Here is a 26,366-nt window from a genome sequence, read left to right on the forward strand (position 1 = left end):
CAGCGACTAAGGAGGCTTTGCATCAGGACATTGCACAGGTCGCCACAGGGCTGGGTCTCTTGAGGGCGGACCATGCTAAGCTCTCGGACAGAGTAAAAGAACATGAACAATTACTTCAAGAGCTGAAGCCGGCGGTAGTGACCGCGGAACACAAGCTGACTGATATCCTCAGCCGCCTGAACACACTAGAGAGACGAGCAGAGGATGCTGAAAGTCGTAATCTGAGGAACAACGTGAGGGTAGTAGGCCTTCCGGAGAAAATTGAAGGGGATGACGCGGTGGCCTATATGGAGAACTGGTTCAAAACGGTAGTGGCGCCGGAGGGCCTCTCTCCTTTCTTCTCCCTGGAACGGGCACACAGGGTACCAGCTCGCCCACCTATGCAAGGCCGGCCACCCAGGCCGATGGTGGTGAAACTCCTGCATTATAAGGATCGGGACCTGTTGATACAGAGGGCGCGCTCAGTGGGCCCCTTTCAGGTGGATAATAGCCGGGTTACGGTCTTCCCGGATTACACACAGGAGGTCCAAAAGAACAGAGCGTCCTTCCTGACTGTGAAAAAAGAGCTGAGGGAGGAAGGCATTCAATACTCCTTGCTTTTCCCGGCCAAATTACGAGTGATCCTGGATGGGAACACCCAATTTTTTCAGACCCCGGATGAAGCATGGTCGTGGCTTGAGTTGTATCGAGCCGGTACGGACCGCAACGGCAAAAATCAACGGGAGAGACATAAACCGCTCCAGATCCGGAAATCGCAACGTATCCGTACACGAAACAAACTCAAGAGAGCGGTGCGGGATGGTCAGATGGCCGCGGACAAGAAAGTGGCGCTAGCTGCAACAGCAAATATCACGAGGTCGCAACAAGAGAAGGCAGTAATTGAATCGGATTCTGGTGATGATGAAGGCAAATCTGGAGAAGAAATATCGGAGGCTGAGAGTTCAAAGGGTCCAGCGGTCACCCCACAGACATCAGATGGACTCTTTAATGAGTGACTATTGAAAGGGCTGAACAATTCCGTTGCTTCTACTGGGGCAGGCTCTCCTAGTGGTTGACGGGCTGGCAGGTATGGTGCTGTAAGTGCAGTGTGGGACTGAGGGCACGGGACGGGAGCTCTGCCTGCCCTGGGTCGGCGCTAACTCACCCCCTTGCGGCCCTTAAGGCCTTCTGTGGTGGCGACCACAGATTAGTCTAATGTGTGCTGTGTTACAGGTTTGGAACAGGGCTGAAACTGGGTTATTAGGCCCTGTCCTGGGGAGTGGGGTTTGGGGAGTTTTTTCAACAGTTTTGATGGGGGGAAGCAACTGCAATGATGTGGGCAATGACTGGTTGCCATTGAAATGGTACGGTAATAATTACCATGGGGACGTTACCTAATTTGAAATGCCTAACATGGAATGTCCGGGGACTTCGAACAATGGTCAGACGCCATAAGGTACATGCTTATCTGGTGAGGCGAGGCGTCCAGATTGCAATGTTACAAGAAACTCATCTAACTAAGCAAGAATGCACTGCACTGCAGAAGAGATGGCGGGGTCAGGTGTTTGGCACCACGTATTCGGCGTTTGCTAGAGGGGTGCTAATATGGATAAGGGCGGGGATACCGTTCCAGGTTACGAACCAGCTGGTGGATCCTGAGGGTAGATATGTGGTGGTGGAGGGGAGGCTATATGGCAGGGATGTGGTATTATGCAGTGTGTACACCCCCAATGTCGATCAGGCCCATTTTTTTGATGATCTGACGAGTTCACTGGCCTATTTCCTGGCGGGCCCCATCATCCTAGGAGGTGACTTCAATTCAATTACTAATGTGACGCTTGATAGGTCACACCCGCTGTTGGCCAATTCCCCAGTACGTAGGTTAGCCACACATAGGAAGGACTGGCAAGAGAGGTGGGGATTGATAGATGTATGGAGGGAGCAGCATCCTGACAGTAGGGACTATTCCTTTTTTTCGGCCCTACATGCATTACACGTCAGAATAGACTCGGTCCTGTGTAGTGGCCCCCTGGCTGCCATGGTCACTCACACGGAATACCTGACTAGGACCATCTCAGATCACAATCCCTTGCTGGTATTGGTGCAGTGGCAGCGTGCGAGGACAGCGGTTCCAACATGGAGGCTGCGGCCTGACACATTGGAAGATCTGGTGTTTAGTGATACGGTCCAACATGGCATAGAACACTACTTGGAGGAGAACGAGCGTTCTGCTACTGCGAGATCAGTAGAATGGGATGCGATGAAAGTGGTGGTGAGAGGCGTATGCATGGGCAGGTTCTCGAATGCAAGGACATCAGTTTTGAATGCGCTAGCGAAAGCGGAGGATGCGTTAAGGGAATTGTAACAGCGTAGGCCTGAGCGACCGGAATTACAGGAGCGGTTACTTGAGGCTAAGGAAGTAGTGGCGACCGAAACGGAACGGCTGCGGTGCTATGATTATAAGCAATACACCATTAAAGCACATGCCGAGAGGGATAAAGTGGGTACGCTCCTTGCTAGGATTGCTAACCCAGACATTAGGGGTTGCCCAATCATGAGCATAAGAATGGAGTCAGGGGAAATGGTCTACTCGCAGATGGCGGTGCTGGCGCGCTTCCAGTCTTATTATGCGAAGTTGTATGAATGCCAACTAGAGGTGGAGATCTCTGAAATCAGGGAATACCTGGACTCTGTCCCACTGCCAGTGCTGGATGACGAGGAAGCGAAGGAACTGGGAGGGCCTATAACGCTATCGGAGATTAGAGTGGCCATTAAACAGATGGCGAGGAACAAAACACCTGGGGTAGATGGCCGGCCGATAGAATTCTATCTGAAATATATTGATATTTTGGCGCCCAGACTATTGGTGGTGTACACTGAAGCTAGAAGGTTGGGGTGCTTGCCCAAGTCAATGAGGGAGGCACTAGTGGTGCCACTGCTGAAACCCGGCAGAGAGGCGTCCAATGTGACGTCTTATCGGCCACTGTCCATGCTAACTGTGGACTATAAGATTTTGAGCCGTATCCTGGCCACCAGACTGCTACCACACATGACCGGATTAGTGCACGGGGACCCAGCGAGGTTTATTCCTACTAGGAACACATCACTGAACATACGCCGACTGATCCGGATATTGGACAGTGCTGAGGACACAGATGGAGAACCTGCAGTCTTATCAGTTGATATTGAGAAAGCTTTTGATAGCCTTGAGTGGGCTTACCTAGATGAGGTGTTGGTGAAGTTTGGAAGATGGACAAGAGTGCTGTATTCATCGGCCACAGCGAGGGTACGCCTAGGATCGATTATATCCTCAGATTATCCAGTCCGTAGAGGGACGAGGCAGGGGTGCTCGTTGTACCCACTGCTGTTCGCACTGGCAATGGAACCATTGGCGGCGCAAGCAAGGTCCGGGGCCATGTACCAGGGGATCGAGCAGAGTGAGAAGTCGCATTACATATCTTTATATGCAGACAATCTGTTGTTATACCTAGCGGATGCAGAACAGGCCCTGAAGGGAGCAGTGGACATGTTATCCAGGTTTGGCCGCTTGTCGGGCCTTAAGGTGAACTGGACTAAGACTTGTATTTTTCCGCTGCGGGCGGACACGCCGTGTCCCCCTCGCGAGCTGGGTGTGGTCTGGGAGCCATCTTGCTTCACTTATCTGGGTGTCCGCATCTACCATGAGGCCGCAAGTCTGTTGGAGGGTAGCATAGGGCGTTGTGTGCGCGCATTGAGAGGCTGCATAGCCTTCTGGGCCTCCCTACCTTTATCAGTGTTGGGCCGAGTGGCGCTACTGAAAATGGTGGCGCTTCCGAGGCTGCTGTATTACTTTCACACCCTGCCAATCTGGATTCCCCAGCGGGTCTTTAAAGAACTGAGGATGTTGGTGACGGACTTCATTTGGGGTCACGGGCGACGCAGGGTAGCATTGAATACTTTGGTCAGACCCAAGCTCGAGGGGGGGGGTGGCAGTCCCAGACTTTGAACTATACTATTTAGCAGCACAGCTTCAAATACTCACATAACACGTTACCAGGGAGTTCAGAGGGCCGGATCACGAACGAGGGACTGGTATTCAACGCCACGTCCTGGCCTACATAGTTATGCAACAGAAACTAGAAATGAGGGACCTTACAATGGAGGAAAAGACGATCAGGCTGTGTTGGCAAAGAAGCCTGAAGAGAGCAAAGAGAGCCAGGCCGTATGCCCCAGAGATACCATTGGGAATGCTGCCCGCTCTGTCGCATGGGGGTGACTGGTCCCCGTTGTCAGAATGGGAGGAATTAGGCTTACAGATGGTGGGGGACTTATACATAGATGGAATGTTAGTCCCCTTTCAGACGTTGCAGGAACAGTTTGGCCTACCGGACGGGAACTTTCTTCTGCATGCGGCGGTAGTAGCGGCGATACAAAAGCACTGGAAGGGAGGGCTAATAGAGCCAGAAACGACCATGGCCTGCCAGTATGTGGTGATGGCCGCGGGTACGTTTAAAGCGGTGACATGCCTTCATAATAGGATGTTAAATGAGGGACTGGAACCGCTTCTAGCGCTGAAGGCGAAATGGGAAGACAGTATAGGTAAGCCCATCCCAGACACGGTGTGTGGCCATATTCTGAAACGAACATGGAAGGGGGCAAGGAATGCACGTTTCCAACAGGTACAGTTTTATGTCCTGCACAGGGCATACCTGACCCCGGAAATGATTAAATGGTACTTTCAGGTACATGACGCAATGTGCCCGAGATGCCTGGCGCCTGAGGTTGACCTTTGACCACCTGCTGTGGGGCTGTCCGAAATTGGGGACGTATTGGCCAGAAGTGGGGGAACTCCTGAACGTGGTTACTGACAGGGAAGTGGACTTTGACATGGCGGCGTGCTTATTGCTTTGGTTTCCTCACACAAAACACAAAAATAACGAGTAAATTCATTGATCTAGGGCTCATGCTGGCCCAAAGAGAAATTACCTGGCACTTGAAGTCCAAGGAGGGTCCGTCGGTAAGGAGATGGATGAATGAGCTGCTGAAATGGTCTGGATGTGAGAGTGTGCTCCGAATGAGACAAGCTGCTAGGACTGACAATGATAAAAGCTTGGAGATGGCGAGAGCGTGGGAGATGATAGTTCAAGCGTTGCGTGACTACATGGTGGAAGACGAAGAATAAACAAATTGAACACTTAGGGCTCCATGAGGCTTGAAAGAACAAAGGCACCACCCGATTTGTAGCGTGCTCCATTATTATTATAGCAGGACTATGCCCACATCAGCAGCGGTTGAGGGGGGAGGAGGGAGGTAGGGATTGTTTGGGGAGGGTTGTTAGGCACCGAGGCTATGTTCTGGGAGAATCTGAGGCTGAGCCTAGGGCTAGGTACATATCAAGGGGTCCCCGAGAGGGGTCATATAGGTTGCCGTGGGCGACCCCGGACCGACACCATAGGCGTCCACTAGTAGATAGGAGCAGGACCAGGGGTTACAAATCCGATATCGCTTACATAGGACGCCGGAGCATGCTGGCTGGTGTAATGGGAGGGGTGGGAGTTTAGGGGGGTAAAATGCAGATACTAAATGATGTCATTAACCAGACACCCCTCTGGTGTAACCACTGTGGCGCTTTTGCTGGGCATATGAATCGATGTGCCGCCCGGCCTCCGGGTTGTGGGCTAATTGGCTGTGTACGAATTTATGGTTACTTTGTCTATGCATTGTGACGCCATAAATGTACTGGTTGATCTATTTTGTGAACTGGTTTCTAATTCTGCAATAAAAACAAATTTACAAAAAAAAAAAAAGAGACACGCCCTCCATGCACACATCCCGGATGACACAAGGCTCCCCGAATATAGCCAGACTGTGGCCCAGACAATGATGGGGGACTTGGGTAACGGGGGGTATCTCCCGTATTTACCGCACTTTAATTAACAACACACCCGCCTCCTTAGATAAGTTGAGGTAACAATGGGTGGGCCCCCTCGATGAAGTGGATTGGCGCTCTCATGGCCCCCAGGACAGTCACTGTCTCTGCCAAACTCAAGCTGATTCAGCTCTACTACTTGCATGCTGTGTATCTCACTCCCCTGCGCCTTTTCTGAGCATGCTTGTGTCCGGATGCATCTTGTGCGAGATGTGCTTACAACCCGGATGACTTTTTTTCATATGGTTTGGTCGTGCCCCCGGTTGGAGCAATTCTGGGGGTCTCTTGAGGCGGAACTTGCAGAGGTATTGGGTTCGGGAGGTTCTCCATGACCCAGGTGACTCACTGCTGGGAATCACAGATGGGCTGGATGGGTCCAGAAATGAAAAGTTATTTTTTAACACAGCTATGATCGAGGCCAAGCGGGACATAGCGGCGGCTTGGATAAGTCCGGATCCACCAGATCTGGGGAGATGGCGAAGAGGGGTGGATTGGTGCGCGACCCAGGAGAAAGCCCTGTACATGTCAAAGGGGTGCAGCAAAAATTATGGGGGAAGTGGTTGGGTAATGTTGAGGGTTTCGAGTAACCTGCCTACATATCTTGTCTGTGTATGCCTTTTGGGGTTCGTGACTGGGGGTTGCATGGACTATGGGATTGTATTCGTCTTAATGATTTCCGTGTATTTGCTGATTTGTTTTACATGTTCAAAACCAATAAAATGTGACTATGAAAAAAAACTGGCAGGGGTTTGATAGTTTTTGATGTCTATAATAGAAGTATGTAGCACGCAGTTGATTCGCATGCACTGTTTGCTCCCAACACTAGCTAACAAGCTCTAGAAGTAATGCAAGTGTTAAGAAAGGGTCCTGACAGTAATTGCTGGTGATTTTAATGCATCTGTTGATTCATGTACAGACTATTACCCCTCTCTCTGGAGGAAGATCAGGTATGTGGTATTTAAAGCCAGTAGGGATGTATATCAATCACTATTCAAGAGCCGACAGCAAATCTGATCTACTAACTCTATTGCTGGTTGATGTGCATGCTACTGCAGAACAGCCTCGGTCCTGGAGAGGTTGTGCTACCTCAAAGATATGTTACATAAGAGCATAAATGTTTATATTATGTAGGACAAGTCCAGCTGAACCTCATGAGTGACATGGCAGTTCAGAAATGCATGCACAATGACACGACCCCACAGGCCTACGCCTCTTAACAAATGCTTTCAGATAATTATCATCACACACCGAGGGATGTGATAATAGGATAGCTGAAAACAATTGATGAAGGTTGAAAGGGGGATGTGTAGAGGCAGGTATATTACTCCCACTTGTAATAAATGTTTTCCGGCTGTGATGACATCATCCAACCTAACTGTTTCAGAATACCACCAAATTATGGAATAACACTTGGGTGTCCACAAATGCATCATTTTGAATCTCGTCAAACCCGCTTCCAACAGGAGACCTTTGAAACTAAATGGTACTCTCATGGTTTGATAGAGACTGCAGATCAGCCAATGCATGCTTTTGGAGGCTATAAAGAGTAGGTTTCAAGGGCTAGTAAGAGCATGAAGGAGAGATTATAAAATAATAATGGCAGAGGAAAGGGAGAGTAGTAATATTGTAGGTGGAATAGCCTACTTGAGGCAGCTTGGACAAGAAACACAGGGATAGTCTGAAAACAGGTGAAAAATGACAGTAAAGTCACAATACCAAGCTTGAAACAAATATCATAAGATCAGTGGTTGGTAACTTAGTTGTCTGCATGTTAGGAGGCTTCCCAGCAGGCCGGGGATGGGTTCTATTTTTCATGAAGGGCCTCTGCTGAGGCCCTTCATGAAAAAGCTCCAGGTCCAGATTAAATCCTGGATGATTTAGAGTAATCTGAGCCCATGCCATGGGAAAATATATTTAGCTTGAATGTAATGCAATTTTGTAAGGCACTCCTATACCTAAATCTTGACTGGGTGCTGAAATAGTGACTCCTCGCAAGGTCCATTGAAGAAACAACCCTGCAAATTATGATGCAATAAGTCTGCTAAGTAGTAACCAAAACTCTTTTCATGTCTCTTTTTAACTGGATTGGGATCCTGTGTTAAGGGTAATAATACTCTTTTTCGTTACCAGACTGGGTTCAGAAATGAAACAGTATAAGGGGCCAGGTGTTCCAGTTTTATCTGATCCTGGAGAAATATCTTTCACTCAAAAATGTTCTGCATTGCGTGGTGTTTGTAGACCTTCGATCTAAGTTTAATAACATTCCTAGACATCTTCTTTACAGCTCCCTGTGGACTTGGGAATCTCACCTGGCCTGCTTACCATCTTGGCAAAACAGCACCAATGGTAATTATGCTGCGGTGCACTATGGCCCAGCTGAGGAAAATACAGGCCATTTACTGCTAACAAGGGCATACATCAAGGTTGACCACTCGCTCCCTTGATTTTTCCTTTGATCATTAACCAGTTGGTGAAGTTAGTGAGCGACAATACTAACAACCCTCTGAATGAATGAATGAGTACGCTCTTGTATAGCACATGGCTACCCGGGGGCATCCCAGCGCTGCAAGACCCAAAGACAAAGAAGACACTCAATGGAACAAAAATGTCTTCAATCGCTTCCTAAAGGCGAGATGCTTAATTTCAAGCCTGATATTATCTGGTATTTCGTTCCAAACCTTGGCCGCTTGGAAGGAGATTTGACGGCCGCCCATACGGGCTTGTTTCACCCTTGGTACTACCAGCAGATTACGTTGATTAGATCTCAAATCTGAGATTGATGGCGTTGAAACAAGGGCTGGAGAATAGTAGGGCCGATATTACAGATTGACTTATGCGCCATGCACAAGGTTTTCAACATGATCCTTTCCTGAATCGGCAACCAGTAGAGAGACCGAAGTGCCGCCTTCGCCGAACAGCGTCTGGGGACATTCATGAGCAGCCGAGCTGTGCAGTTTTGCACAGATTGCAAAATATGAATGGAACCTGCTGGAGCCCCCAGATAGATAGCATTTGCATAGTCCAACCGCGATAGAATCAGCGATTGGACCAGCACACGTCTGGCTTCAAAAGGAAGAAGGGACAGAGTCCAGCCACACCCCCAAGCTCTTAATTTGGGTCTTTGGGGTGGGAGAGGGGCCCAGACAGTGAGACCACCATGGATCGAGATTAAGGGGGACTCCGTTGTTGGGTGGCTCGAACATTTCAACTTTGCTATTTGCAGATGATGCCCAATTGGTTTCAAAGATGCTAGGAAGCATTCAGAATCTTTTCTATTAATTTGAAGAATTATGCATATGAAAAGGGTTAACCGTCAACAACACCAGAACGAACCTGTTAACCTTCAGCCCGCAGAGCTTCAGGAACGTTTCCATGTTGGATAACTCACTCAAGGAGCTAACCAAATATTTTGGAAACCTAGGCCGAAAAAATACTCATCAGATCTAAAATGGAAAAACATATAATGATGTATAGAAATCTTCTAGCACAGTGTGCAGCTACAACCATGTACTGTGCCGGTGAGCATAGTGGTGAGTCGGTATCCCCCGCCCTAGGAGTATATCAGGCACGGTGCCAAAATGCCTCATTTGGGGCTATGGCAATATTACCTCTTTATCTTTGAGACCAGCTTTTGAAATGTCTTGTGTGTTTGCTGGCCAGCACACCCACTGTTTCTCTGTTGATGGACATTAGAATGCTTGATTTATACTTCTAAACTAATCTCAGACCACTCCTTTATTGGCCAGAGTTAAGCTACTATAGAGTCTGCTTGCATGATGTGCTGGGCACACTACAGGGGTCGTTTGCTGGTCTGGTATAGATATGTTCGTAACGTTGCTGGATAGATTCATTGTCATGCCACAGATATGAACCTCCACACAGTCTATTTGTCTCGGTATGGAAGGCAAAGTTAAAACCACGTTCAAGGTATGGTTACCAAGTATGGTTGCAAGGTAGATTGGCTGTAAATACCCTCAAAGGCTCTTTGGGATTTACATTTATAATAATGTCTGTGACAAATACTATAGACCACCCCTTTATAACTGCCAGCGCTCCTCGCTTAGCGACACAGTATACTAGAGCTGCACTCATTAATTCACGCTATCTCCCCAAACATAGTCTGGACATCAGGGAGAGCATTATTAATCATGAACTGGACATCACAGAATCATGGGGAGATGATGCATCTGGCCCTGACTTTGTTCAAGCTACTCCTGAAGGTTACAGTGTAGCTAGACAAGATAGAGCCTCGGGGCGAGGCGGAGGCTTAGCCATTATTCATAGGGACACTTATCGCGCCAAATTTGAGCCCATTCTAAGTACCAATTGCGAAGCTCTCGCATTTACTATCAATCTTACACACAAACAGGCGTTTAAAGGAACCCTGGTGTACAGGCCACCTGGAGCTCGAACCAAATTTCTAGCTGCACTCATTGAAATTATGGAATCAGCAATAGAATCCCCGACTTATACAATTCTTGGGGATTTTAATTTTCCATTGGAAAACTTGGAAAACAAAGATACACTCCAACTTATTACTGATATGCAGGCAATCGGACTGCAGCAGCTGGTGAAGGGCCCCACGCATGAAGCCGGACACACGCTGGATGGCCTGTTTACGAATGACCATGGCATTGAGTTGGTAGCAACACTACCTTTGATCTGGTCTGACCACCAAGCCATTATTTTTAGGATCCGGATGCTACCACTCAAACCCCCTCAGACCAAAGATAGGGCACCAGTGGGGGTGCGGATGTGGAAAAACGCAGACATACCACATCTCTCAAATCTCTTGCTGTCATCTGCTCCAGAAAGCGGAGACGATACTGAAACTATGTCCATTAAATTTCAGGAATGGATCTTAAAAGCAGCGAACGAAGTTGCTCCTGAAAAAACTTATCGCCCCAATAGAACCACTCCATCTGCCCAGTGGTACACAGAAGAGCTGCGACTCCAGCGTCAGTTCTGTAGAAATTTAGAAAGGCGCTGGAGAAAGCACTATAGTCCATTGGCTAAGCAAGAATACAAAAGTGCTCTGGCTATATATAAGAAAGCTATCACCACACAAAAGAATCTTTTCTTCACTGGTCGTATTGAGCACGCCCAGAACTCAGCTAGGATGTTATTTCAGGTGGTGAACTCTCTGTCTAGTCCTCCAGCTGGCTCCACAATAGAGAACTCGCAGGAATTCTGTACCGCCCTAGCCACATTTTTTACTACTAAAGTAATGGATATTTACTCCACTTTTTCTAAAGAGCCGGTAGGAAGAACCGCTGATTTAACTATTCAACCAGTACTGAAGCACCCTTCCTTTACTCAGTTTCAGTCAGCTACCGAAGAACAGGTCAACGCACTTGTTGGCAAAATTAAATCAGGCTCTCCGTTGGACCCATGTCCTCCGACCATAATGAACCAACTACACAATGTGGTTACCCAGCCGCTGACCAACATATGCAACTCCATCTTTAGGACAGGTGTCTATCCACAGACCTGGAAGAAGGCTATTGTTAAACCTCTGATTAAGAAGCCATCTTTAGACCCTACCATCACTTCCAACTACAGACCAATTGCCTGCCTTCCATTTCCTGCCAAAATAGTGGAGGCAATAATGAATAAACAGCTCTCTGAGTTTATTGAACAACATAAGCTCTTAGATGACACTCAGTTCGGGTTCCGGAAGGGACACGGAACTGAGACAGCATTGATAAAGGCCTCGGATGAAATTCGAGAGATCATGGATTCGGGAGGTGCTGCAGTGCTCATCTTATTGGACCTGTCAGCTGCTTTTGACACGGTCGACCACGTCATCTTGGTCGACCGTGTCGCAGCCCTTGGAATTAGTCATCTGGCTAAAGACCTTATAGCCTCCTTCCTTGTTAATCGCAAACAGGCAGTCAAACTGGGCAACTACTACTCGCCCACTTCTGAACTGCCCTGTGGAGTCCCTCAAGGATCCTCGCTAAGTCCCACGCTTTTTAATATCTATGTTGCGGACTTGGCGAGGGTTATTAAATCACATGGGATGCGATTAACTACCTACGCGGATGACACCCAGCTTGTGCTGGCGGTGCATAAGAACGGTCCAGTGGTAGCAGCTAAGTTTCAGGAGGGTTTACTGGATGTACAATCATGGATGCACAGTAACTGCCTGAAACTTAATGCAGAGAAAACCGAAGTTATGACTTTCGGTAAGATCTCCCCCGAATGGTCCCCAACTTGGTGGCCCAGTCAGATGGGCTCCCCCCCCCGATTCCAGCTGTCAAGGTTAGGAATTTGGGAGTGATCTTTGATAACAGGCTATCTTTTGGTTATCATGTCAACAAGGTGGTCTCTGCTGCATTCTTCGTGCTGAAGAAAATAAAAAAACTCATGCCATACCTACCCGCTTCGGCAGGGAAAACACTGATCACCACCTTAGTGTTTTCGAAGCTGGACTATGGAAACGCCCTCTTCCTTGGCACTCACAAATACATCCTGAACAAACTGCAGTCCGTGCAAAATGTGGCAGCACGGATTCTGCTTAATATTCCTTGGCGACACTCTACTTCAGCAGCCATACGCCATCTACATTGGCTAAGAGTGGAGAGCAGAATTAAATTCAAGGCTCTCTGCATCGCCTACAAGGCCATTCATCAGACTGGACCAAAGTTCTTAAAGGAAGCTTTTCAGGTGTACATACCTGGAAAGAATCTAAGATCAGCAGCAAGCCACCTATTGCATGTTCCCCGAACAAGAACGGCCACATGGGGAGATAGACGCTTCCTGGTAGCGACCCCCATACTGTGGAACACACTCCCCTTGTATATTAAAACAGCACCAACACTCATTGCCTTCCGTAAGGCTCTGAAAACTTGGCTATTTAATCAATAAGTTCCTGTCCTGAATTTTGTGTATCCTAGAGCATCTCATTGCGCCTAGACACCCTAGGGTATTAGTTGCGCATTAAAAATCCCATAAATAAATAAATAAATAAATAAATAAAGAAAGAAATTCCGAATTTTGAGGGGTTTTGAACAAAGATGAGTTCACATTCGCAAAGGTTTTGTACACCAAATTTAGATAGGACACATTTTTCTGCCTACAGTGCATCATCAGAGGGACAAGAGATTATGCCACGTGATATGTCACTCGATGAAAAATGTAGGCACATGTAAGCTGAAGCAGATTTTGGAAATATTTCACATGTATACCTTTGGAAAGGTGGCTTTCACACTACTTGGTGGATGATAAGGGGTTGCTATACTGACCTCCGATTGTACTGTTAAACTAACAGATTGTAATAATTTGTACATCTGTATTGGACTGCTTTTCTATTTGGTTTCATGGGTTACCTGAAATAAACATACTGACTTGATATGGTGATCACCTCTTACTAGGCAAGAGTGAGAATATCTTGAAAAGAAGAATAAAACCCTTAGTTATAAGGTTGAGGTCCTGCCTAGGAATGGCTGTTCATATTCCTGCTCCTTTCATTGGTGTCTGACCATTCGTCTGGCTCTATCTCTGAATCTGCAGTTTAAGCTTGTGTTGAAATGTCAAATCGGACTCGGTTTACAGGCGTGACCAGCCAAGGATAATGGCGACTTTCTTTAAGATAGTTTCTCCAAGCGCTCGCTGATTCGCCTATATACAGCCAACCCAGCTCTGCAAAACAAAGACGGGCTCCCCTAAGATCGTAGGAGATATCAACTCCATAACGTGTTAAATAAAACTCACCTTAATAGTAGTTATCTTGTTGCCCTCAGAAAAAAGAAAATCTGAGTCAGGTCAGCAGGGATTCTAACGTATGCGTTGCATTTCATATGCAGATTTTTGAAGCGGATACATAACCCACTAAGCTTTCTTATTGGAACTTGTAACCTGCTGCTAAACCTGGGTCTCTGCAACAGATGCAAATTCAGCGCTCTTAATAGGATTCAAACCTGTGAGCTACAATATACAAAGAGCATACTGCAGTAGATACATAAACCATCTTACCAGTATTGGAAGCTGAAAACTGATGAACACATTAATCTCTGCATCAGGTATCTTCACCCACTGAGCGGTTGTATAAGCATAAACACTTAGATTGACGATATAAACCTTAATATAGCACAGTGGGTTACTGTTCATAGTGTGAAAAACTATGGGCAATTTTAAGGCCAAAGGTAAACATTCCGTTGTGACCAAAAGGCAGCTTTTTGGACTCCATAACCCACATATTTTTCTGCTGCGTTTTAGACGGACCAGGCACAATGCTCTGGCACTGGGGGAGGCACACCAATCTATACTGGCTGCATGGGGAATGGAGAGAGTCCTGACTCAATTAAACTGGCTGCATAAGCTCTGGCCTATTTTGGGTGTGAAGAGACTCTCATTGACTTTGGCACAAAGGGTGAGGCACACCAGGAGCTATGGAAGCCATTACTCCGAATACTGTCAAAAGAATTTACTGACCTCACCTGTCCTAAATACCTGCCATTGCTCTGCCTTACGGCACAAACAGAGAGCTCCTGAGAGGGGGCGATCAGCGAGTTACAAGATCATCCCAGGCCCTTTCTCCTTTTTAGGTCTCACCTAGCGATCAGCGCATGCGCTGTCCCCTTGGCGAGATCTATTGTTGTGGGGTTTGCGTACGAAGGGGGACAGGAGATGTGCACTTGTCCGGACAGCCAATGTGCACGCTCACGGTGTGTCTTCTCTGGCAATCTAAGCTTGCGTCCGGACAGCGGATGTGCACGCTCACGGCGTCTTGCGAACTCCCACCATGCTTTCACTTTTGCTCAAACAATGCCCCCGCTGCACTCGTGAAGCAGAGTGGTGCCTGTGGACGAGAGGACTTCAAGGTCGCAGAGGCACAACGAGGCTGCTGCTGATTTGCCTGTATGCTAGAGTTTGACATCTTCAGGTAGGGCTTGGGCTCGTGCTGGCTTGCGGGGGAGCCCCTGTCTGTGTGAGGGAGGAGGAATGCTTGAGTGTCAGAAGAGAGAAGAGAGCACTGCTTCATATTTAAATATGGATTCTTTCCGAGAACCCCAGAACCTCTGAAGACAAGGAGCAACAGGAAGGCACGCATCCCACTGAACAAACGTAGTCAATGAGACTGCAGGAGACCGTAGGGGGCAAAGAGCAGCTGCAAGGACTGCCAATAGAATGGAATCAATGCCACCTAGTCATTGAGATGCTACAGAACCCACACTGGACAAACACCCCTAAACCCAACAGTACCAGGAACAGCCGTTTTATCACCGACAAGACTCATATTCACAAGACAACCAGAGTCAGGAGTGCTGACTCAATAGCCCCGCCCAGGTGGTGACAACCTGCTGCCAACCATGCCTGGGCACACGTTGCACCCTACGGAAAGAACAGAAACAGGCCCCCACACACGGAATCACAGGACCCCACCCGGCATCCGAACAAGATCAAAGTTTAGAAGATGCACAGCAACCCGGGACCCGCCAGACCAGGAGAATCACCAATCCTGAAAGGATACTGACCAGGGCCGGAACCAGAGGGATCCATGAGCCAGTATAGCAGAAGAGGACGAAACAGATGCCAGCAAAGTACAGCCACCAACAAAACAGCCGAGAAACTAGCCAGTAGGGCCAACTGGACCAAGGCATTCGACACCCCAGACCCCACGGCAAGGCCTATGCCCGAGCCACAAAACCCAAACACAAAGGACCAAGTTATCACCGCCATCCGAGTACCAACCAGAGGCTGCGAAAGATCACAGTAGTCCACCACCCAACTCACAAACCACAAGAGCCAATGCCCAACAGAAACCTGTAGTAAAGAGGATCAGCCAAAAGTGCAGCCAAAATGGAAACTGGGACCAAACGGGGCAAAAACGTCACTCCCTCCTTCCAACACCAAGGACTCGCGAAGAAAGCAGGGAACCAGGCCAAGCTCAGGTCCCCCTGATCCAAGATCACCACCAAAAACAATAGGTGGAATTTCACAGCCAGGGCTGTAGGTGAATGCGGAAGAACACCTCAGCAGCTCCTTTCACCGGAGGCGGCGCCAATCCCACAGTGATGCCTAAAATACAAAAATTCCCCCAGAACATCATAGAGGATGAACTACCCACCAGGCACCACATGCCTCAAAGGAACAGACCCAGCCGATAATGAAGAATCCGGATCAACCACTAACTGGACCCAACGCCACAAAGAGAACGCAAGGAAGACAAGGTACTATCGACAGCAGCACTAAACATCGCCTGGACATGAACTGCCGACCAGAACACATACACTCCAGCCAGGGCACCGCTAGTCCATAACTGAAACACAATTTGAAACTCAGTGGAATGCCCCAGGTATAGGGCTGCAGAGACAGCAAGTTTCGAAAACGCATTTCCACCCAGATAGTCCAAGACTTCACCACCATGCCATAAATTCTTAGTTTACCAGAATAAAACAAGCCCAATTAATCATGTAGGAAGCCCAACAGATGGGAGAAAACAGACTGCCAAAGCAATGCATTGTGCAGTTGCATATCGAGTGTAACAGGGCCCAAGGGCACAGAAGCGCTATACAAGATCACTAGACCACACTTTAAAAACAAGCATTTACAATGCAATAGGTCTCACAATGACATTATTTTGAGCTATTGGCATTGTAAATGACATTGTTTTTATTTTTTTCCCCCTTCATGAAACATTAAGCAAATGCTCTAATGCAAAAGGGCAATAGCTAACTTTTTGTAACTGCGTACTAGTGTGAGTTATCGGTATTGTAAATGGCACTGGCTTTTATTAATGTGATATTTTTTTTACAACATAAATATAATGCCTTTTAAAAATTAATACCCACCCATTTTGGAATGAAATGAAATGAAAAAGTTGCACTTAGATAGCGCGTAACTACCCGGAGGCCTCGCAGCGCTTGTGACTGATTACTAGTGGCGAACTCCGGGTGGATCAACACGCTTTTGCAAACAAGTGCGTTTTTAAGGCCTTTCTGAAGGACGTATGGATATTGTTCTCTCGGAGGGCGAGGTGAAGAGAGTTCCAAAGCTTGGCCGCAGTATGGGAAAAGGAGCGACCGCCCCAGGAATAAGGACTCTGAGTGGATATTACATATACCCATGCATTGTGTAATAAGTACTTGGAGTGGCTACTCACCAGAGTGGCTACTTTGTGATGACGCTCACCCATTCTGTAACGAGGCCTCTGGATATTAGATTTCTGTTACTGTAGATATTAGTGTGAGATCACCATTACTGCAGATATTGCTGTGAGATCACTATCACTGCAAATACAGGTATGAGATCACTATTACTGCACATATAGGTGTGAGATCACTATTACTGCAGATATAGGTGTGAGATCCCCATTACTTCAGATAGGTGTGAGATTACTATGACTGCAGTTACAGGTGTAAGATCACCATCACTGCAGATATAGGTGTGATATCACTATCACTGGAGATAAAACTTAAAAACAAGATACACTCTGGCAATCAATTGTTGCTTCTAACATGAACACCCAAGATCATACGAAGATGAGAGGGTTGCAGTGCATTAGCGTTTCAGTTGCTGTCAGAGTTAGTAGGGCACCTCAAAGTGGTCTCTTGATCACATACATTTCTCCGATGTGACGCACTTTTCCACTAGTGACAGTACATTTTGCATTAGTCTTAAACTGATATGTGCTCTTATTGTCAACTGGAAAACATGTTGCGTACACTGCCAGCAATCAGCACACTCTGAAACTCATGCAGGTACACATTCAGAAACAGTCACACCCTCATAAACTGTGCACAGCCTGCATCCACACAATCCACGCCAGGCTCTGTAAGCAGCCTGCACAATGTCAGCAAGGCAGCCAGTACCAACAGCATGCGAGATACGCTGTACACCATGTGCACATAGCCGCCTGCACATTTACATTCTGCACTGTAAGATAAAACTATATGAGACAGAACCTGCACGGTGTAATCACAGACGGCAACATGTAGAAAACGAGACACCCTCCATGAGCTGTGACGGTCAGTAACCAGAACAGTCTGTTGCAGTCACGAGCGTGCACAGCCAGTACCCAGAGCAGAATGTCATACACACAGCACCCTGCCACAGTGTATATTGTAGAACAGCCCGCCCTCGCCACTCAACATCAGAAAGTCGTAGCCAGCAGGACTGCAGAGCAATGCACGGCCGGGTCCACCCACCACGAATGGTGCCCAGAACGACCCACAATGCATCCACGTGCCACGAGTGCAGGTCCGGGTTAATAAAATACTGCACCTCATGCACGGCAGCGAAGACAACAGAAACTTACCTGGCAGTGGACGAAGGGGGAGGGGTCAGAAGCCCCTGCTGCCCCCAGGATTGCGAAAGGTTTCCTCCTCTCCATGCTCCCAGAGCCCCAGGTGTGGAGCGGGAAGAGAGGGGCTCCTCGAGGTGGGGGCAACGCCTCAGTCCTCCCCTCCAGGGCTTGCCACCGTGCTCTGCAGAGCCAGCACGCAGGGCTTCTTCCCTCCAACCTGGGCTACAGGAGGATAGAAATTGTTTCCACTGCAAACAAAAAGAGAGGGGGAAGGAGGGAGAGAGACAGCGTGGGCTGGGCATCAGCAGAGGCTGCGGAGAGGGCGCAGAGGCTCAGCAAAGAGGTCGGAGTGGATAGAACGTGGAGGCAGAGGATAGGAGGGAGCGAGGCGGAAGCAGGAGTGAACTGAGGAATGAGGCATAGAGAGAGTGACAAGGGGACTCGGGGTGAGGCCAGAGGCACAAAGTAAAGGGCTGCAAAGTGGGGGCTCGACTTTGTAACCTTTATTTGCAGTGAATAGACAGTCAGAGTGAAACAACAGTACGAAGAGCAGGGCTGATGAGGGTCAGACGACAACGCGGTGGAGTGGTTGGGACTTGCGGTAAGAGGAAAGGTGTCGAACGTGTGCCCAAAGGTGAGGCTGTTAATTAAATAAATCAAACGACAATGTGAAATTAACGGGGTGGGGTCACAACGTTAAGGAAACTTGTTTGAGGTGAAATGGGGGGGTAAAAAGGGTCCCAGCTGAAGAAGCAAAAAGGAGGAGACATACAAGTCAGGGAGTGGTGCCCAAATCTTATTGGGGGGAGTGGAGAGGGGATGTTTATATTTGCATTGCGCTTTCACTTTAAGTGGTAGTGCGATGTAAAAATAAACAAGCGGCTGAGTGAAACACATGTGTTCTCACTTCCACACAGCTGTGAAGCTATTGACCCAGTCCAGATAGACCAAGAAGCATTATTTTCAACCGTTTAGCATAAATGCTTATGCGACCCAATGAAAATGATGGGTGGGACTTAAGGTCTCCTTCTGAAATCTCCTCTCCCACAATATAACTAGCAGAGCAAGCAGCGAATGCGCGCTGCAGTGGTAGGCGAGACCTAATGAGGACAGACCCATGTTCCAAATGCCCATGTAATTATTGATGTGCCCAGAAACACTGGATGCAGAGCAGATGCTGGGACTAGAAACACCTACCCCAGGCCCAAAAGTCAGCAGCACTTACCAGCCGTGCTCCACACTAGTCTAAGAGAGCCAGAAGCAGAGGTCGGCCTGGGACCAGGGTTCAATTCCCGATGCGGCAGGGTACGGAACCAATGTCAGCAGGCTCGATATGTCTCGCCTCGGTGCCTCTCTAACCATGGGTCCCACGCTGCAATTCTGGGCAATAGCTTGCTTAATCTCCACAACGGCCCCCTCGCTGCCGGGGATGCCTGGCTTCACCTTGGGGATGCCCAATAGGGACCATCTCACAGGGAAAGCCAGGACGGGTTCCCCAGCGGTACACAGCGCCAAGAAACCCCAGGGTGAACGGGCGCTGTACAAATTCATACTAACATAACATAACCAAGAACTCAAAGGCCCTAAGAAGGTACACACTGGAACGAACGCCTGTCATAGAGATGAACTTAACACAAGAGCCCCAAGACACATCCCTGAGCCAAAGCTGCAGGCTATCAGCAGGGTGCCATGACAACTGAGAAATACTCACCCTGGCCAAAGAAAAGAAAAGCAGACCTCTGGCTGGGCAAATAGAGCAGCGGTGCAACAAAAAGAAATGCCACACAGCGTGCAGATGGCACCCTGCTCGCTGGCCCCAGGGGAATCCCTCCTGGACGTACGCCAGAATCAAAATGCTGGCACTTACACCATGATGGAAGAATGCCAACCACGGGCCAAGAACCACAAACAATACAGAGCCCAAAAAGCCTCTGTAAACCGGTCACCCACTCCGGAGCAACACATAGAGCCATGCATGCCGATCAGCTAAGGAGATACCATAACCCAGGCAAACCATGATGCCATCTCCGGCGGAAGGAAGGCACTGCAGCCCTTCAATAGATGAACATAGAGCAAAGGAGCTGTAAAGAAACAGCCATGCTCTAACAATGCAACTGAGCTCACACAACCATTGAAACACCAGGAGTCAAACTCATTACCGTCAGACCAAGAGGCTAAGACCCAAACCACTAGGCAGAGCAACTCTAACCGCACATCTCAAGTAACCAAGCCTTCTTAAAAGTTCCGAAAATAGGAGGCAAACAGACAGAACGTCCAATAACAAACAAAACTGTTGCCTTGCAGAGAGAGAAAACCCCCTGCAAAAGGACTTAGAGCAGCTGGGCAATTTCTAGAGAATGAATATCTTATATGAACATTATCCGTGTTTTTAAAATATGCAGTTAAATCTCAGAAAAACTGTTTTAATGCGAATTTTTAAAAAGTATTTTAACATTGTGGATTGCGGTTGTCGATTCAAATGATGTACGATATTGTGTGCTTTTATGATTTTCCAGGAAGAAATCGAATAAAGCTTGTTTAAATTTAACTGAATTGCTGTGCTTTTATCAACAAGCTGGGAGAGGTGGGTAGCAACAAGAAAGTGCAGGGGAACAGGGGGATGAGGAGAATGCAGCACATGGGGTAGAGCAAGAAAACACGTGCACTCACGTAGCGTGCTCAAACCAAAAAAAACATAGTTCACTAATCTGAACCGTGGAAGGATAAGAATCACTCTGTCAGAAGGATGGCAAGAAAGCCATTATATAACAAGCAAGCAAGATTAACACGAAAGCTAGCAAATTATGATCAACTGGCTGAACCTAAATTCACTCTATATATTGGTTTTGCATACAACAGGCTTTCGACAACAACTAAATGCTGTACTTAGAGAAGACCTGAAAAATGTACCTCTGAAAGCTACAAACGAGGGGCAGGGAAAAGGGAATGACGTTTTGAATGGCTGATTTGTAAAGGAAGGACTCCATACACAATTGGCATATGGTCTACCAATATGTATGCATTTGTTTTACTTCTGCAACCCAAACAAAATTAAAACAAGCAGAAAGCACTAGTACAGTTGTAATGGCCAAATTTAGTGGTCACAAACAAACCACATTTAAAAAAGCTTAAAATGTTAAAGCACCTACAGATCTAATGATATATTCAGCAAGTAGAAAACAGCTTATGGTTCTCACATTTCTTTCAGAGACCTGTGTGTAATGTGCTGGTTACAGGTTAGTTTGGAGGTTTAATGACTCTGTTGCTGAGATTTATGTGCAACCTACAGGTTAACCTGCAAGAGAGAACTAGGAATCATTGTAGGTTTTAACTCAGTCTTTCATTCTGCTAAGGATGAAGAAATGTGAACCACACATTGCAGGCTTGCAGGCGGACCAAATAACACTGAGTGAGGTAACAGCTGCAATCTCAGGCTTGGCTGCGGGGAAGGCGCCAGGGCTGGACGGCCTGCCGGGAGACCTGTACAAGCAGGAGCCCACCGTCTGGGCGCCCTACCTCGTAACCCTTTTTAATGGCATCCTTAGTGGGATGGAAATCCCTAGTACTTGGCTGGGGGCTGAGGTGGTCCCGATTTTTAAAAAGGGATCTCCCCTGCTCCCAGCCAACTACAGACCAATTAGCCTGATAGATGTAGCACAGAAGCTGTTCGGAAGGGTCATCCTGAACAGGCTACAGGAATGGATCGAGGAGGTGGGCGCCCTCAGCCCATACCAAGCAGGCTTCAGGAAGGGGATATCAACTGTGGACCAAGTTTTCAGATTAAATCTGATTTACTGGAGGACAGCCAGGTTTGAGGGCGGTAGTTTGCACACGATTTTCGTGGACTTAAAAGCCGCCTTCGACCTTGTGCCGAGGGGCAAACTTTGGGCCATTCTAGCAGAGATGGGCGTTCCACCAGATATCCTACTGACTCTGCAGAGGCTGCATCACAATAACTACGCCCAGGTGAGATGTGGGAGGTCGGGAGAGCTAACAGACAGATTCCCCGTGGGCAGAGGGGTGAGACAGGGATGTGTGCTGGCGCCGACCCTGTTTTGCCTCTTCGTCAACGGGGTAATCGCCCATCTAAATGCCACCGACCACACAGATGCCCCCAAACTGAATGGCAATAGTGTACCCGCAATAATGTTTGCGGACGATACACTATTGGTATCCAAAACATCCATGGGCATTCAAAAAATACTGGATGCATTTGTGACCTTCTGCCAGGATAGAGGGTTGGAAATCAATGCCTCAAAAACGAAATACATGGTATTGAACCCAAAACCCAAGCAGCGCCCAAACCCCCTACTGGGTCAAACAAGACTGGAACGAGTAGACACGTTCGAATACCTCGGGGTGACACTATCTGAAAACATGACCTGGGAGAGCCATCAAATCAGGGCAAACCTCAAGCTGGTTCAAACTACAGGGGGAATTTCCCGAATGATGACTGGTGCAACCTACCGCCCTCTGGGGGCCCTAATCCAGATATATAAAGCACAGGCTAGGGGAGCTATTTTATATGGGGCTGAATTGTGGGGGCACATCCAATGCCGGAACTTGTCACATACAGAAAATAGGTTTTTAAGGCAAATTACCGCACTCCCTCCCAGTACACCCCTTCTCCCCCTGAGGCTTGATTTAGGGATACGACCCCTTGCCGACGAGATAAGCTTAAGACCCATTGCCTTTTGGCGCAGGCTATGGAGCAGCGATAATCTCGCCGACTATAGGGCGGAACTAGTCGAACTATTGAAACATCCAAAGGTGCTCAGTATTCCCTGGGTCCAAAACATTCAGTCAGTTTGCATTGATATGGGGCTCCCCGAACTGTGGACTGAACCAGCACATACAGCACCAAGAATTTCCAAGACACAATTGGCGAAGCTGTACCACGAGCATAAAAGGGTAAGGATTATAGCTACCCAGACGGAGGGGTCCCTATCCTCTACATTCTTGCAAACCAAGGATTTGTATGCATTCGAGAAAACTTTGGACCCTGTTTTCCCCATATTTTCCAGGAAGCTATTCCTCCAGTGGAGATACAGCACACTCCCACTACGGTCCTTTTGCAGCACATGGTCTAAAACCCCCTCCACCAAATTCTGTCCTGTTTGTGCCGACAAAGAGGAGAACGACTTGCACGTGATCTTCTTTTGCCCAGCATACAGGGCAGCAAGAAGATACTGGCTACTGCCTTTGATTAAAAATCTGGGTGGAAGAGAATATGGACCAATGTATAGGATCTTGAAAAGTGATGCCTCAGGCCCTATTGTATTTGCACTCTCCAAATTTTTTATGAATGTGTGGCACACGCGTAGTCGTCTTTTAAAATCTGTTGGGTAAGAGTGCAGAACTGCTACACCTTTTTTTTTAAATAATCACCTGTATTGTCTGGCTTTGATTTTAAAATCACGCTTTGATGGTTTATGATTCTGTCACAATTTATGCGAATGTATTGTACATGTTTCTTTTATGACCGCATGGTCGAAATAAAGATTTAAAATGAAAATGAACCACTGAATTGCGTACTGATCACGTTCTATTAATTAGGGCCATAAAGGCAATTATGTTGGACCACAGGCTATTTAAAGTGTCATCATTTGTCTAATTACATGAACAGACCTTAACACCTTACATCAATACATATTGTGAGAAACTAAAACGCTTTCATATTTAAATGTATCCCTTGTCCAACATATTAAGTGTGTGTTCGCTTCCCCTCTATGGTTGCTTTCAAGGCGAGGTACCGTCCAGATGCGTTTACTTTGAGATCACACACCTGTCCTCAAATGGGACACAACTTAGTCAAAACATTCTATTAAGTGTGGCACTTATAACATAGTACGTTGGCCCTGGAGGGCGTTTAATACACGCAGCCACTTAATGATTTGATTTATTTATTTGTAAAGGCCTGAATAACCCCGACGGGGTATCTCCGAACTGTCGGAATACTACTGCCAGACACATAAAAGAAACAGATTAGAATAGTAGGGTTTTGAGGAGTCTTCTAAACTGTAGATGCTCAGAGCATTGTCGCAGGTGTACATAGAGTGTGTTCCAGAAAGTTAGAGCCAGTTGGAAAAAAGCTTTACCCCCTTCCCCAACCCGAGCTCTCTTTTTTATAGCGAAAAGCAACAAGAAGAGATTTGGACCTTGATAGGAGAGACCTGGGCGGGAAGTAGTTAGTAAGTCTCTCGGCTAAATAATCGAGGCCTTTGCCATGCAGAGGTTTGTGCACAGTGCAACAGACCTTAAACTTTTCTGTATCTGCACTAGCAGCCAATGTAGCTGTCACAGAAGAGGGCGGGATGCTTTTCGAGGGGGAAGATTAACTACCAGGCGAGCTGCAGTGTTCTGGGCTACTTGCAGGATGTTTAAAGATGCTTCATTTACTGAAATCAGCAGGGAATTGCAATAGTACAGGCGGCTTAACACTAGTGCCTGGATAACTTTTTTCAGTGTGCTTAAAGGCAAAAAAGGGAATACCTTCCTTAGGAGACCAAGCACATGAAAGCATGACCCAGCGGTAGATGTAGCGTGCTCTTTCATTGTCAACTTCTGGTCCAGACGAACACCCAGATTTTTAACCACTAGTTTGGGAGTTGGTGCAGTGCCCATTTCCTCAGGGGACCATCTCAATAGTGCCTCGCCAAACAGCATAATCTCTGTTATCCCCGCTTTAAGCTGGAGGAAGTTGTTTTGCATCCAGCCTGCAATGGTACGCATACCCTCCAAAAAGTTAGACTGGGCTTTAGGATTGTTCTTTTCAAAGGAAAGTAGGAGCTGAGTATCATCAGTATAAGACATAGGAACAAATCCTAAATTTCTTCTGAATCCAGCTTAGGGAGCAACATAGATGTTAAATAAGGTGGGGCTCAAGCAGGAACCCTGCGGTACTCCCTTAGTCAGTTTAGTAGTCTTTGAACTGAAAAGGCTGATATTTATAGTTTGTGTTCTGTCAGACAGAAAATTTGTCATCCATTTCAGAGTGCTTCCTTAGAGGCCAATTTCCACAAGTCTCCTGAGCAGAGTCTGATGGGAGATAGTGTCGAAGGCTGCAGCGGATAAGTCAAGCAATACCAGAAGCACCGCTTGTCCATTGTCCAGGGACATTCTAATGTTGTCAGTAACTTTAATCAGAGCAGTCTCCATACTATGTCTGGGACAGAAGCCCTAATGAGATGAACGAGGCAGTTTGAGGCTTCGACCAAATTAGACAGATGTCTAGTGAAATGCTTTTCTAGTATCTTGCTCAGGAGAGATAGCAATGAGATGGGTCGATAATTGGATAAGTCCTCCATAGGGGCTTTAAGTTTTTTGCGGATGGGAATTATTTGTGCCGCTCTCCATGCGGAGGGGAGGAGACCCTTTTCTATAGAACAATTCAAGATTGAGCAAATTGGGGCAGCAAGTTGCTTGGCTAGCAGTGAGGTGGTCTTGGCTGCGATGATGTCCAGCGGGGAGCCTGATTTTATAGTTTTAAGTAGCACCTCTATATCCTCAGACTTGAGTGCCATGAATGTATCTAACCTCTGTGCATTGTCTGTAACCACAGGATGGTTTGCTGAGGAGTCAATCTGAGGAATTCCAGCTGTATTGATTTTGTTATAAATCAATTAAATTTTCTGGGTAAAGAGTATTGCTAGTTTGTCGCATAGGGCTGGAGAGGGTGTTTCTTCTTTATCGCATGCCTTGGGATTGGTGATTTATTTTTTATCTGATAAGAGGGTTTTTAGGACATTCCCTGCCTGTTCAAGTTTCTGCGATATATGGGTTGTGCAAGCAGTTTTTATGTTTTTATGGTATTGAGCCAGTGCAAGTTTATATCTTTCTTTATCCAGTATGTCATGTGACAGATGCCAGAGTTGTTCCAATTCATTACAACTGCTCTTTTCTATTCGGTGGTTTGGAGAGAACTGAGCTGTCTGAGGACACCTGGCTACGATGGACCATTTTTTCAGCGGGACCAGACGATCGATAGTGGTTTTAATAGTAGAGTTAAAGCAGGCCAGGCATTCCTCAACGTTGTCTGCGTCAAAATTCTGCTCACAGACTACTAATCCTACTGGTAAAAGAAAAATGAAATGTTGCTTGTCTTAGCATAATATACCGAGCAGCCTGTAGGCGCCTGCGTTGGGCCCCTGGTATTGATGCCCCATTTGCAAGATTGGAATGTGGTCTGGAAAAAGAACCGCTTCCGGGGCCAGAATCCAGAAGGTTCAA

General features: G+C 47.3%; 1 protein-coding gene across 1 annotated transcript in view; it reads right to left on the minus strand.

The window, feature by feature from the left end:
* POMGNT2 (protein O-linked mannose N-acetylglucosaminyltransferase 2 (beta 1,4-)) overlaps positions 1–26,366 on the minus strand; it is a 137,656-nt gene that overhangs the window by 110,379 nt on the left and 911 nt on the right. The gene's annotated exons all lie outside the window — the stretch shown is intronic.

The sequence above is a fragment of the Lissotriton vulgaris genome, chromosome 10 (assembly GCF_964263255.1).
Source record: "Lissotriton vulgaris chromosome 10, aLisVul1.2, whole genome shotgun sequence".
NCBI classification, from domain to species: Eukaryota; Metazoa; Chordata; class Amphibia; order Caudata; family Salamandridae; genus Lissotriton; species Lissotriton vulgaris.